Raw genomic sequence first — 12,238 nt, 5'->3', positions numbered from 1 at the left:
CGAATACCCCCCCCAAAAAAAAAGAAAAAAGGAAAAAAGAAAAAAAGAAATAAAGAAAAAAGAAAAAAAAGAAAAAAGAAAAATGGAGCCTTGTGAAATGGTATGCAGGAACGAAATGAAGGAGACTACTATACGATATTCTAGTGGTTGGACTAGATCTTGAACTTTTCACCAATCGAGAAGGAACTAGTTTCTTTTGACAAGGTAATGATATTAATTAATAATTGCTTAATCTTTTTCCTATCTTTTGTAAGGGACAATTGCTACCATTGATTTGTGCTTTACTTTTCCCTGTATCCTTCTTTGATGAAATTAACATATATTTATTGGTATGTATTTGCTCACAAACTTTCTTTTCTTCTCTGTTAGCCACTGGAGATGAGTTATCTGGGATGGTGTTTTGGTTTATCTTCTTTTGTGGTAGCTAGGATTCTAAGACAGTTATCTGTCATAGTTGTAGCAATTTTTTTTTACCACACATTTTGGGAAGGGAGACATGTAGCATTGAGGATGCAAAGACTATTGTAATGCAAGAAAACCTCATGGAGTGTTTTGCAGTTATTAGCTATAATGAGCTATTAAAATTGGATAGGTTATCTTGAAATTAACTTTATTTGGCATCTTAGTTCAAAAACTTATTATTAGTGAGAAACTCCATCCATAATTATCTGATAACCTCTTGATTGTCATTCATTTTTAACTTGGTTCAGTCTGTAGGATTCTGCTATGCTTTGTTTCTTATTTGTGGTAATGATAGTAGGTTAACTGGAACTGTTTTCTCCCTTTCCTTGGGAGTCTATTTTTTTTTTCCTGTTTCCTTGATAATGAATTATTTATTTAAAAAAAAGAAAAAATTGTGGCTCTGTGGCAATAGTATCTTGTTATTCTTATTGTTGTTTCATCGAAGATTCAACAACCTTCCATTACTGTGTATTAAGTACTTGGATGTGAAACAATTATACTTGTCATTTGTCTAGGTGCCAGTGCCTAGGCTCCTTCTTGGTGTTGCCCTGCTTCCGGGCTCCTTCCAATGCCTTGGGTGGCCTGGGCGCTATGACCATTATGGAAACAATGTGAGATGGTAGTTGGATTCATTATGGACATGTCTACTGTGATGTTATTGGGCAATAGGTTGACTTATTGTTCCTCGCGCTTGTCTTTGCTTGGAATATCCATGTAGCCGACCTCATTAAGTTGGGGTAAGGTTTTGGATGTTGCTGTTGTAGGTTGACTTCTTGTTCATTATTTGTATATTTTCCCTATCCCTGTTGTGCAGATTTACTTATTCATTGTATTGTGTCTTCTTATTTTTCCCCTCTGTTTTGGCTGGTTTTCTGGTTGCATTATTTTTATCATAATAGAACATAGATATGTCAGTTTAAGAGTTCTAGGACATCTTGAGTCTTGATTTTGCTATGAACTATTGTACATACATTTTGATGGTGGGTGCTAATCCTGTGCCTCCTGGCATTCTAACAAAGCCCATGATTGTATTGATGATTTCAATCTTTTATCTTGCAAAAGCACATCCATTACAACTTCTCTAATAAGGCTTCAGCGGGTTGGACAAAATAAAAACATTTTAGTATAAACTTCCATGGGCTCTTCTTAGTTTTCCATATCACAATCCCCCCCTCAAAAAAGAAAGAAAGAAAAAAAATCCAGCCATTTCTTTTTTTAATAGATAACTAGAAGATTTTATTGATTATGATTAAGGGGAAATTACAAAAGCCCCAACAACAATACAATGCTTACATTCTAGATCATGTTACAAGATAGACCCTACCCAGAACATCCAGAATTACTTGAGAAAAGTATGCCCAAACTAGAGTTGTGGTGGTAGCTGCAATGCATCCCAGTGGCATTTTCGTTCTATGTTTATATTCTTGTTTGCTGAACGTTTGTTAGTCTTCCCAAGACTGAAATATCATGCAGCCACTGTTCCCGACCTCCATGAGGACTTTGGGGTAGGTTGGGCTGGCTGGTAGGTATAGTAAAATCCACAGAGATTAAAATAAACTAGATATAATATCGCAGTTTGGACCAAGGGGGAGATGGGAGAAAAACGAGATGATATGTGAAGGTTTCACGTCTCCATGGACATAAATGCACATGTTAGGTCATGCTAAAGGGAATCTGATCTTTGACTTAAGCTTCTAATGCCCGTGTTCAGATTTATTTCTTTTGAGGATTCTTCTTAGAGTTTAGCCATTTTTTTTCTGCTTTATGCCTGAAACTAGTTTGATTAGATTTATATTCTTCTATGACCCACACATTGACTCTTATATGTTCATCAGCAGCTAGCAAAGAGCCGTTTGGTCTTGCATCTGAAGATAATGTCAGGTATTCCTTAATGAAGTTGACACACCTGATGTTTCCTTTCTTAGTCTACATTGTGCACTTGTGTCACTGTTCTTTGGCATGTTGTGGCTATTGGTCAGCTGCTCGTCATGTATGAACTATGAGGGTTAAGTTAGATTCAGTATCAAGTTTAGCAGCTGAAAATTGTTATTCTATGGCTATACTACCTTGCATAATGAGTTGTGTTGGTTACCGTGCCTACTTTGATCCTAACTCCTGATCCACTCTTATTTTCATCTACATAACTTATCTAGCCTCTCAGTTGTCATCGGGTTGGAAATTCTCATCTGTTTCAAGTTTATCCTCTAAAAGCTTGAGCATTACGGCATGCTTACATAGAATTTTTGTTGCCCTTCTGCTTGCCTTCACTTCCAAATCTTGAATTCTGTTAGATGGTTAACCTTGTCCTTCTTTTTATGTCTTAAAAATTACTTAATTAGTGTTGAAGAAGCGCTCCAAAAAGATTAGGAGAATCGCTTCAGGAGTTACATTTATCCAGTTCTGATTCTGAAGAAAGCTGCTTGTTCTGACCTTGAGAAGATAAGGAAGCTTAAGAAAGAGGCTGAATTAGTTAAGGCATCTTTCAGAGCAAACGCAGCTTCCCTTCAACAGGTATTTACCTCTATATAGTTCTCAATTTTTATGCTTCTATAATATATGGTAGATTGTTTTAATCCCAAGAACAGGATTCCTAATTCCTAATAATCCTACCCTTACGTTTCAAGAATGAGATGAGATAAGTGTAAGATAGAATTATAAAATTAATCATATCAGATGTTTATGAAAGATCAACAAACAAAATCATGGATAGAAAATCAAGTAGAGGAAAAACTGTAATACACTGACTGTAGAATTAACGAAAATCCCCAGTTGGGCCTATGTTCATATTTACTATAAATTTATTATGATGAAAAGGAGAGAGAATTGAATTATAATTTTCTAAAATTGGAGAAAAAATTATTGGTTTGTAGAAGCTAAACTCTATTATTAGTTATACACTGACAAAAGCACATATTTTTGTAAAAGCATGTTATGCATGTTAGGAAAAAAAAAGATTTGAAACAGGCATCTTAAAATCCACAGTTTATATATAAATGAACAAAAATGTTGCCTAATACGGAGTTCCAAGCTAGCCAAAGCTTTTCCACCCACTTGGTAGACAAGTTAGAGTTTGATATTAATTTGGAGTTCAGAGTTGAGAGAGAAAAATTATGCTACCAAATTTCACGTCATTTTATGTAGGAGTTAGATTTGTGCTTTCGAAATTTTGACATGTAACAAATTGGCTTGCAAGTTTGGATGGGGTTTCCATGTAACATTGTTTCTCTCATCTTATATCTGGTATTTCCTTTAAAACATACCATTTGCTATTAACCATATTGATTAACTTACCGCTTCTCAAGTCTTAACTGCATGTAAGCTTGGCCTGGCCCCCAACACTAAACGCTTATAGCCCAGGCTTGAACCAGATAGCCATCATGTGAATGGTCTGGGCTGGGCTGGGCCTGACATTGCGACCCTAATCCAACAATACAATAGGTATCATGGCTTTAGGGGTGTAAATATACCATCTAAATAATGATAGATTACAAAACCTGATTCAACATGAACCAACTCTGGTTCAGTTTTCCTACTTTGCCAGCAGACCTCAAAATTCTGTTCTATTACTATTTTCATCCCTTTCTGCCCTGACATTTTTATTGAAAGGCTTTGAATAGGGGTATCAGTGTTAAGTCAGATCATGCCAAAATTGGGTGTTATAAGGAGGGTGGTGGAACTATACTTGAGTGGTAATCTCGTACTCTCGTGGATTTATCTAGAGTTTGGAAGGAGAGGGAGAAGAAACAGAGTATGGAGAAAGAAGAAACATAATGGGAAGAAGAATAGCCTCCAACATGATGTGGAAAATGCCTCCTTTATAAAATTTATGTGAATAGTGTATACATAAGCCTTGATACTTGTCATCTGTTGAGGTGAAATTCAACTTTGATTTGCTTATTTTTATCCTACGCTTTACTAAGCTGTGTGTGTTTATAATGATTGGTTTTATTATCACAATATTCATTGCATTCAATTGAGAGGTAATATTCACCAAAAAAAAAAAAAAAAAAAAACAATTGGAGGTAACTTGTTTAGTAGAATTGGAAGCCCAGACAATTCACACACTTTGATCCATAGAATGAAACTCTGCTTTTGTGTTTGGTTGGGGTACCACCTAATTGTTGTTACTCTTACAATGTATTAGGTTGCCTCCAGAGGTGTGCAGACGTGCAATATCCGAATGTTGATCTTAAATCAGATTTTCACCCAAACAATTGACATCAGAGTATACTTCTGCTTTCAATTGTACAGTCTTCTCAAACTACGATACGAAGGATTGATTGCTGATATAGGAATTATGGAGAAAGAGTCTTGGGGCCCGTTTGATAACGTTTCAAGAAACGCGTTTCTGCCGTTTCTGTTTCCAGAAACAGCAGAAACGGAGCTAAAAGCGTTTGATAGAACTGTTTCGTTTCACTCATTTTTAGAAATAGAAATAGAAATTTTTACTTATTTATGGTTCAAGAAACGACCCCAGGCGTTTCAACTTGTTTCGCCGTTTCTGAAAACGACTTGTGGCAATTCTTTCACTGGTTACCATCGACTTCTAAAAACATGACTTATCAAACACCTTCAATTTCGTTTCTGTTTCTAGAAACGGAAATTTATGTTTCTGCCGTTTCTTGAAACAGAAACGACAGAAACGTTATCAAACGGGCCCTTGATCTTGTATGTTGTTTCTATTCTTCTAACGTACAATGGACTGCTAACCGATATCAATTTTTTTTTCTTTCGCTTTTGTTAGTTAAATTCATTTTCCAATGGCCCGTGCCTACTTGCTAATGTTACAGGAACAGATAGAAATGGATGTTGACGCATATCTGAAGAAATGATATGAACAACATATTGCTGATGTAGAAATTATGGAGAGAGAGCATCTTGATCTTATATGTTGTTCCTTCCTCAATCTCATACGAAAAAAATTCTCATTTGGAGTTCTGCAGCTTCTGCTTAATATTTTGCTTCATTTAAATAGTAGTTTACTAATCATCGGCTAAGATCGATGTGAAATTTATTGATTACATTTTTTTTAGCGTGGATTGATGTGTAGGAATTACTAGGCAGATGGATGGAGTGTTTTGCTAATGAGTGAGCTTGCCCGAAAAACATACAATCCCATATAATAAGTTAGAGGCTTGATTTCCTGCAGTTGCTTTGTACATGTTTGCAATCATTGTGTGGTGATGCCGTTGTCTTTTCAATGCAGTGATCAAATTCATAAAGAATGTTTTTTGCATCTGTAGTTTCTCTTGCTATAAGAGTAGTACTGGAAGTTTCTCGTTCTACATTATCGGAAATAAAGTGTGTTCACACTTAAAAGCTTAGTATTTTCTTATTCAGTTTATTTGATTCTTCTATAGATTTTATTGAGAAGCGTAGATTGTGACTTGATTTACCTTATTGTTTCAAGGAAGATATGTGAGGACCCAATTAGTGCATAAAGGGGGATTCTTACTTAAATATATCTATATAAATCGTTTGTAGATATCCCCTTCCCGCCCTGGCTTACAATTGTTTCATGATCATCTTTATATTTTCCTTGCTGTAACAATATAGCTTAAAATGTATGCATACCTTAATGTACACCACATTGTTAGTTAAAAAAATACATTAAAGCTATATGTATTAACTTGTCCGGAATAGTTATTATCATTGAGTTTTCATTGCATCTATGCTCAACAGCAATTCGTGTTGAGATTATGCTTATGTTTTACTTTTTATTCTTTGTCTAATGTGTGCCTAATTACATAGCTCGATTTTTGCAGAAAACGCATTTGTCTAGTTTCCGCAAATCTTATTTGAAGACATCCTTTGTTACAGTTCAAAAACTGATGCATGTGAAGAATGATGCTAGATGATGAAAGAAACCAGGCAAAGATTGATGCTATAGGGGCATATGAATCTATATTAAGCTGCAAAAGGTAATTGTTTGCTGTCCAAGGTCATGGTATTAGTTGCAAGTAGTTGATTGTCTTCTGGTTCTTCCATTGGTGGTGTGCGGTTCTTTTTCACCGAATTGCTATTAATTGCCCATGTTGACCTTAAGTCTTATTTTGAATAGCATAATCTGTAGGATTTTCTCTGTTCAAAGGTGTTCCAATAATACTTTCTACCTGGTTTTTGATGGTCCATATGCTTGTACCATGGCTTCAGCAAGCAATGACCTCGGGACTTCATAGACTTGTGTCGTTGATCTCCGTGAGTATGACATTCCCTGTCACATTCTTTTTGCCATTGATAATGGTGATTTAAAATATTTTCTATTAATTTTGGAGCTTAGGTTTCCTTTCACAGTTTCTATGGTTTATAATGAACAATAATTTCGATGATTATGAGTTTTCACAACTAAACTTCCTTTTAAATTTCCAGATGCTAAATATGATATAATAACGATGATATCATACATGATGGATCTCTCTCTCTCTCTCTCTCTCAAACACAAGCACACATTTTGGAATGATTCTTTCATTATCTCTATCTGTGGTACCTTTTCTAGGCTCCTGTTTGCATTATACATATACAAAGTAGTTCTTCATTTTAAAACTTTGTTAATGTCTTCTAATTAGGAAGGGGCAACATGGTGAGTTTTGTATAAACCTAGTCTGATTATATCCTACTTCCTGGAAATAAAATCATGTCCCTACTTTCATAAGTTTGAAAGATAAAAAATTATAACCAATTAAATAACAATACAAAAAAACCATCCTCACCCAGCTGGTCTAATTGCAAGATGTAGTGATGAAGGGAGGGAGGGAGAGGTTCTGATCCTCCCCTTGTTATACACAAGAATGCTGTACATCAAACTATAAAGGAGGCAAAGGAAGCTTAGAGGCAGGGTGATGAAAAAGGCAAGAATCTCTAATTCAATATCTATTTTGTTGAGTCAAGATAGTAACATTGCTGATAGAGAGTTGCTTGATTATATTTTGGCGTCAAGCACAATGAGTAAATCCTTGGTTGACTATGGAGTGCAAAAATCCTGTGTTGTGACTTTTGAGTTTTGACTACTGCAAAATAACTTGCTGATTTTCTTGGTGATACAACAGTTAGTTGTCAATATATAGTTGCACACGAGCCACATCTATGTTCTCTTTCTGTTGAAGACCATTTTTGTACCTGCATCTATCTCTACATGTACATTATTTAGTGTCTTTTGTCCTTATAGTCATTTTTACCTAATTATAGGGTTTGTTTTAATTTATATGCATAAAAAATTATATGTGGACGCATGCTAGAACTAGTTTTTGTTTTGTTTTGTTTTTCCTGACATTTTTGTTGTTGCATTACATATAACCTAAGTTCTCACTCCTTGAATTCGTTTTCTATTCCTTTCATACACCTTGAACAAAGCAGACGAGGGTTGACAACTTAATTGTTATTTTCTTCACAAATACTAAAATTAGTTTGTCTCAAATAAAAAATAGATGGGAAAGACCAATATTTAGTAAAAAGTAGATATATCAATAAGAACAACCCAATGCACAAGGCTCCCGCTAGTGCAGTGTTTAGAAGGGACAAATGTATACAGCCTTACCCCTTGCTTTGCAGGGGAGGGGATTTCCAAGCTTCAAACCTGTGGCCAACATTTTTTTTTTTTTTTTTTTCAATGGGTACACAATAATTACCAGAAGACTTGAACTTGAGACCTCGTGGTGGTCATGTTGCAATAGTGCAACTTAACGTTGTGTCATAGGCTCGTCTGCTAATTAGTAGACATATCAATAATGGTGTAAAATCACCACTTTGTATTTTTAGTAAGACTTTTATTATCATTCAAATTTTGCTATTGAGATGAACAAATAGAATAGCAGTGGTGATGAGCAAGCTGCCTGGTGAAGCCTAAATTGGGTTTTTTTGTTATAAGTCAATGGCTGATGGCCATTGAGCATTTGTTATCTCCCTTTATATATGCCCAAGCCCCAACCCAACTAAAACTCCTCTTTGTTCTCTGTCCTACTTCTGCTCCATTTCAGGTTGAGTTGGGTTCAGATTATGGCATAGGGTGGTAAGGTGGGAATTTTGTTGCCTAAGCCCACACCTAATACAAAGACTTACCACCTTGAAATTTATTCGTCCTCTGTTGCTGGTATATTTCTCCCATAAGTTCTTGTAATAATAAACCTATGTTAATCTTGCAATGAGTTTTGTGGTTTCTCAGTCTTCTGTGGTGGAGAGCTTTGGTTTTTTTTTTTTCGTGGGATTATTGGATTTTTGTTCCATTTCTTGGTCATATACTGTTGGCTATAGTCTTTTTGTGTGTGTGATTTTTTGAAGTCCCTGGTTTACCTCGTGTACCTTCTTTACATCTATGATTTTGGTTTGGATTTTTTACATCTACCTTCCTTGTCATTTATCGAAATTACATAATTCTTTCTGAAAATTGAAAAATTATATTTAAACCCACCCAAACTAACACAGCGGGAGAGGTGTTAGTTTTTTAATGGAAAATACGATTTTACCCCCTCCTTCTGTCGGGGAACCTTCCGGGTAAGAAATAACCGGTGCGGGTGGTGACATAATTGACGGACCTGGAGCTTTGACGGCTACTGGAGATGGGGTTGGAGAAACTGCAGGAGTAGGAGATGGAGAGGAAACAGGCTCCGAAGTTGGTGCTGGAGAAGGCGACTTCCCGGATAACTCGCTCGGAAGAAGAATGTTGTCGACGGTGAAAATGCACACTGGTGTATCGTCAATCACCGTGTCTGCAACCCTCGAGGAATCAACACCGGTGTCCAAGGTGATAGAATCTCCGGCGGTTTTCACCGTGAGGTCATATTTGCCGGCACCGTTTGTGCGAGAGTGCTAATGGGAGTCTTGGTGGTCTTCAAAGTCCCGATGGGTGAGTACCCAGCCAATGCATGGTACTGCAGTAATGTAACCACCTTGGAGTTCGTTAGTTTACTAATATCTGGTAGGACGGTGGCTTTAAACACTTCGTCCGACGGTGCAAACAAGGTTAAACCCTTAGGCATGGCTGACTGGTAGACCTTTGAGCACCCCAGAGCTTTGGATGAGTGAAGCAAAGGTCTTGCAGCCGTGCTTCTCAAGCAGCGCCGTAATGTTGACGGCGGAAGCAGAGGGTGTAGGAGCAATCAAGATCCTTGGAGCGATGATCGGGGCACTGATCTCGAGGACGGAGATGTTGTAAGGGATTTGTTTGACGCTTTTGGTGTAGCTGGAATCAACCTTGGATCCAACAGCAGCAGAGCCGAAACCAACCTTGCCGCCTTTGACGTCTATGATGTTGACGAAGCCGAGGTTACCAACGACATTGCCGGTGGTCTGGTAGAGAGTAGTGGTGAGAGTAGTACCCTTGGAGATGTCATGGAGCTTTGAGGTGTCGTAGGAGTCAAGAGAATGAGGTTGTCGTGTTGTCCGATGAGAATGACGGGAAGAGCCATGCCGGAGAGTTTAGGGAGGAGGGGGTAAAATCATCTTTTCCATTAAAAAAATTAACACCACTCAGCGGTGTTAGCTTGGATGGATTTAAATGTAATTTTATTTTTTTCAATAGGAGATTATATAATTTTGACAAACGATAAGAGGGATGGATGTAAATCACCTTTTTTATTTTTAATAAGATTTGCTGCCATTGCCTAAAAAAAAAAAAAAAAAAAAACTTTACTAGATACAGGTATTCTGTATGGAGGGGCAGAAATGTGTTTATATGATGTAAGTTATCAAGGTGTCACCTAGGCAACAGGGTGCGCCGTGATTCCAAAGGCATAGGTGACACTCAGACAGCAATGTGTGCCTCGATGGCCAAGGCAGCTAAGCGCCTCATGTTTCAAAGAGCCCATACCTAGATGAAGGAATATACCTGTAATAAGGAAAACCTGCCTGTAACAAAACTACATTCCTTGGTATATTTGTTTCGATGAGAACAGGGCAATCAATAAAGCGAGCGTGCTTGCTATTCCTGTTGCTATATTTGAGACTATAGCTGGTATTGTTCTCTGTTTCCTTGCCCTTGGTTATGTAAATATACACACACATACATGGAAAATGAGAGCTAAATGTTTCTGCATCTCTTTTCTTTCCTCTTCCCTATCCGCAAGAAATAGCAAAGTTCTATGTGTGGAAGTGGTGCAAGATTTCTTCAGATGTTGGCATTCGATCCATTGTCAATTGGTCCTATTACAAGCAACGGCTTACTTCAGCAATCCAGAAAATAATTACAATTCTTGCAGCAATGCAAAAGGTGTAAAGCTAGTGAACAATTTGTTGATTCAGTGATATCTATTTTCATTTCTCTGAAAACGAATTGCATTTTTCGAGGTCTCTAATGCTGTCCAAGAGTAATTCATCCTGATTGGCTGCGTAAAAAGGCCCGTGAGACGAACGAAAAATTTCTCCAACGCAAGCTAGATGATATTTTCAGCTCGTTAACAAAGATAATACCAAGCAAGGGGATTTTTTTTTTTTTTTTTTTATTTATTTTTTTATTAATATCTTACCTCGAGTCATGTATTGGACCAGGTGAATGTTGAAGATACAAAATTTGTTCATCCCCGGTCAAGAAGGTTGATCTTTCGCCCGAATCCCTCCCCCCTGTTGCGGACAACTAAATTTACGGGGCCACTGTTCAGTACCAATGTACCATACACTAAAGATGCTGAAGATGTAGTTCATGCAACTTGAAGAAAGACCAGAAACCGTTTTTAGTGTTGAATCCAAGCAGGCCTTGGGATTGCATTGAATATTTTAAAAGACATTTAGTTCTGAACTTTGTTGAAGTTTCCTCATTGCAAAATTGAAGTTCAGAAGATCGTCCTATGGTTTTACTTGCTTGTTTATGGTGGTGCATTTTGACAGTACTGGCATTCTCAGTCCATGCAGATTTGGAAATAAATCTAGATGCGCTAGGATTGGGATGCTCGCTTTCTATTTTATTTCCGGTCAGCATAAAGCCTTTTGTGAGCTATTTTGGAGGATGGAATTAACAATTAATTTTCTAGATAAAGCTTGCTTGTCAAATAGCTTTTTCTTAGCACCATTTTTCTTTTGCAGAGGCAGTGTAAAGAGAACATGCGAAAATAATGATCTTTCAGAGTGGCCTGTTGCCGAGATAAGCCACAACCAAGGCCAAGGAAGCAGAGGGAGTTCAGTTCATTTTCCGGAGACCTGAGCTAGCACTTTGCACTCGTACTGCCAGGTGACGTGGTTTTCTGGCGTTCTGTGAGCTTATGTCTGGAGCATTTACTTTATTACTTCTTAATTTCAACCTTCTCTTGTCCAGATAATAGAGCTCATTCCAAGTTCACTACCCGGACAATTTTTTTGCATGGGTTATTGTTGAAGGAATCATGCTTAAGGTTCCTATAAATATAACCAGAATATTTTTCCTCAATTCTAAAGCACCGATCACTGAAGAATTTNAAAAAAAAAAAAACTTTACTAGATACAGGTATTGTCTATGGAGGGGCAGAAATGTGTTTATATGATGTAAGTTATCAAGGTGTCACCTAGGCAAAAGGGTGCGCTGTGATTCCAAAGGCATAGGTGACACTTAGACAACAATGTGTGCCTTGATGCCCAAGGCAACTAAGCACCCCATGTTTCAAAGAGCCCATACCTAGATGAAGGAATATACCTGTAATAAGGAATACCTGCCTGTAACAAAACTCCATTCCTTGTGGGCCCGTTTGGTATTGATTCTGTTCCAGAAAAGTCGTTTCGTGTAAAAAATGAAAATTTCAGTTTCTGTATCAAAACGTAGTTTTTAAACGAAAAAATGGTGTTTCAAAATTTCAAATTTTTATCGGGAATTTTTTTA

At 37.1% G+C, this 12,238-nt stretch overlaps 2 pseudogenes; one reads left to right on the top strand and one right to left on the bottom strand.

Moving 5' to 3' along the window:
• The first annotated feature begins 25 nt into the window (after positions 1-25).
• LOC122086333 overlaps positions 26-12,238 on the top strand; it is a 32,506-nt pseudogene continuing 20,293 nt past the window's right edge.
• On the bottom strand, positions 8,872-9,873 carry LOC122086281 (annotated as a pseudogene).

Source organism: Macadamia integrifolia, chromosome 8, assembly GCF_013358625.1.
Source record: "Macadamia integrifolia cultivar HAES 741 chromosome 8, SCU_Mint_v3, whole genome shotgun sequence".
Classification (NCBI taxonomy): Eukaryota; Viridiplantae; Streptophyta; class Magnoliopsida; order Proteales; family Proteaceae; genus Macadamia; species Macadamia integrifolia.
The sequence above is the reverse complement of the archived record's forward strand: the minus strand, read 5'-3'. Positions and strand labels throughout refer to the sequence as shown.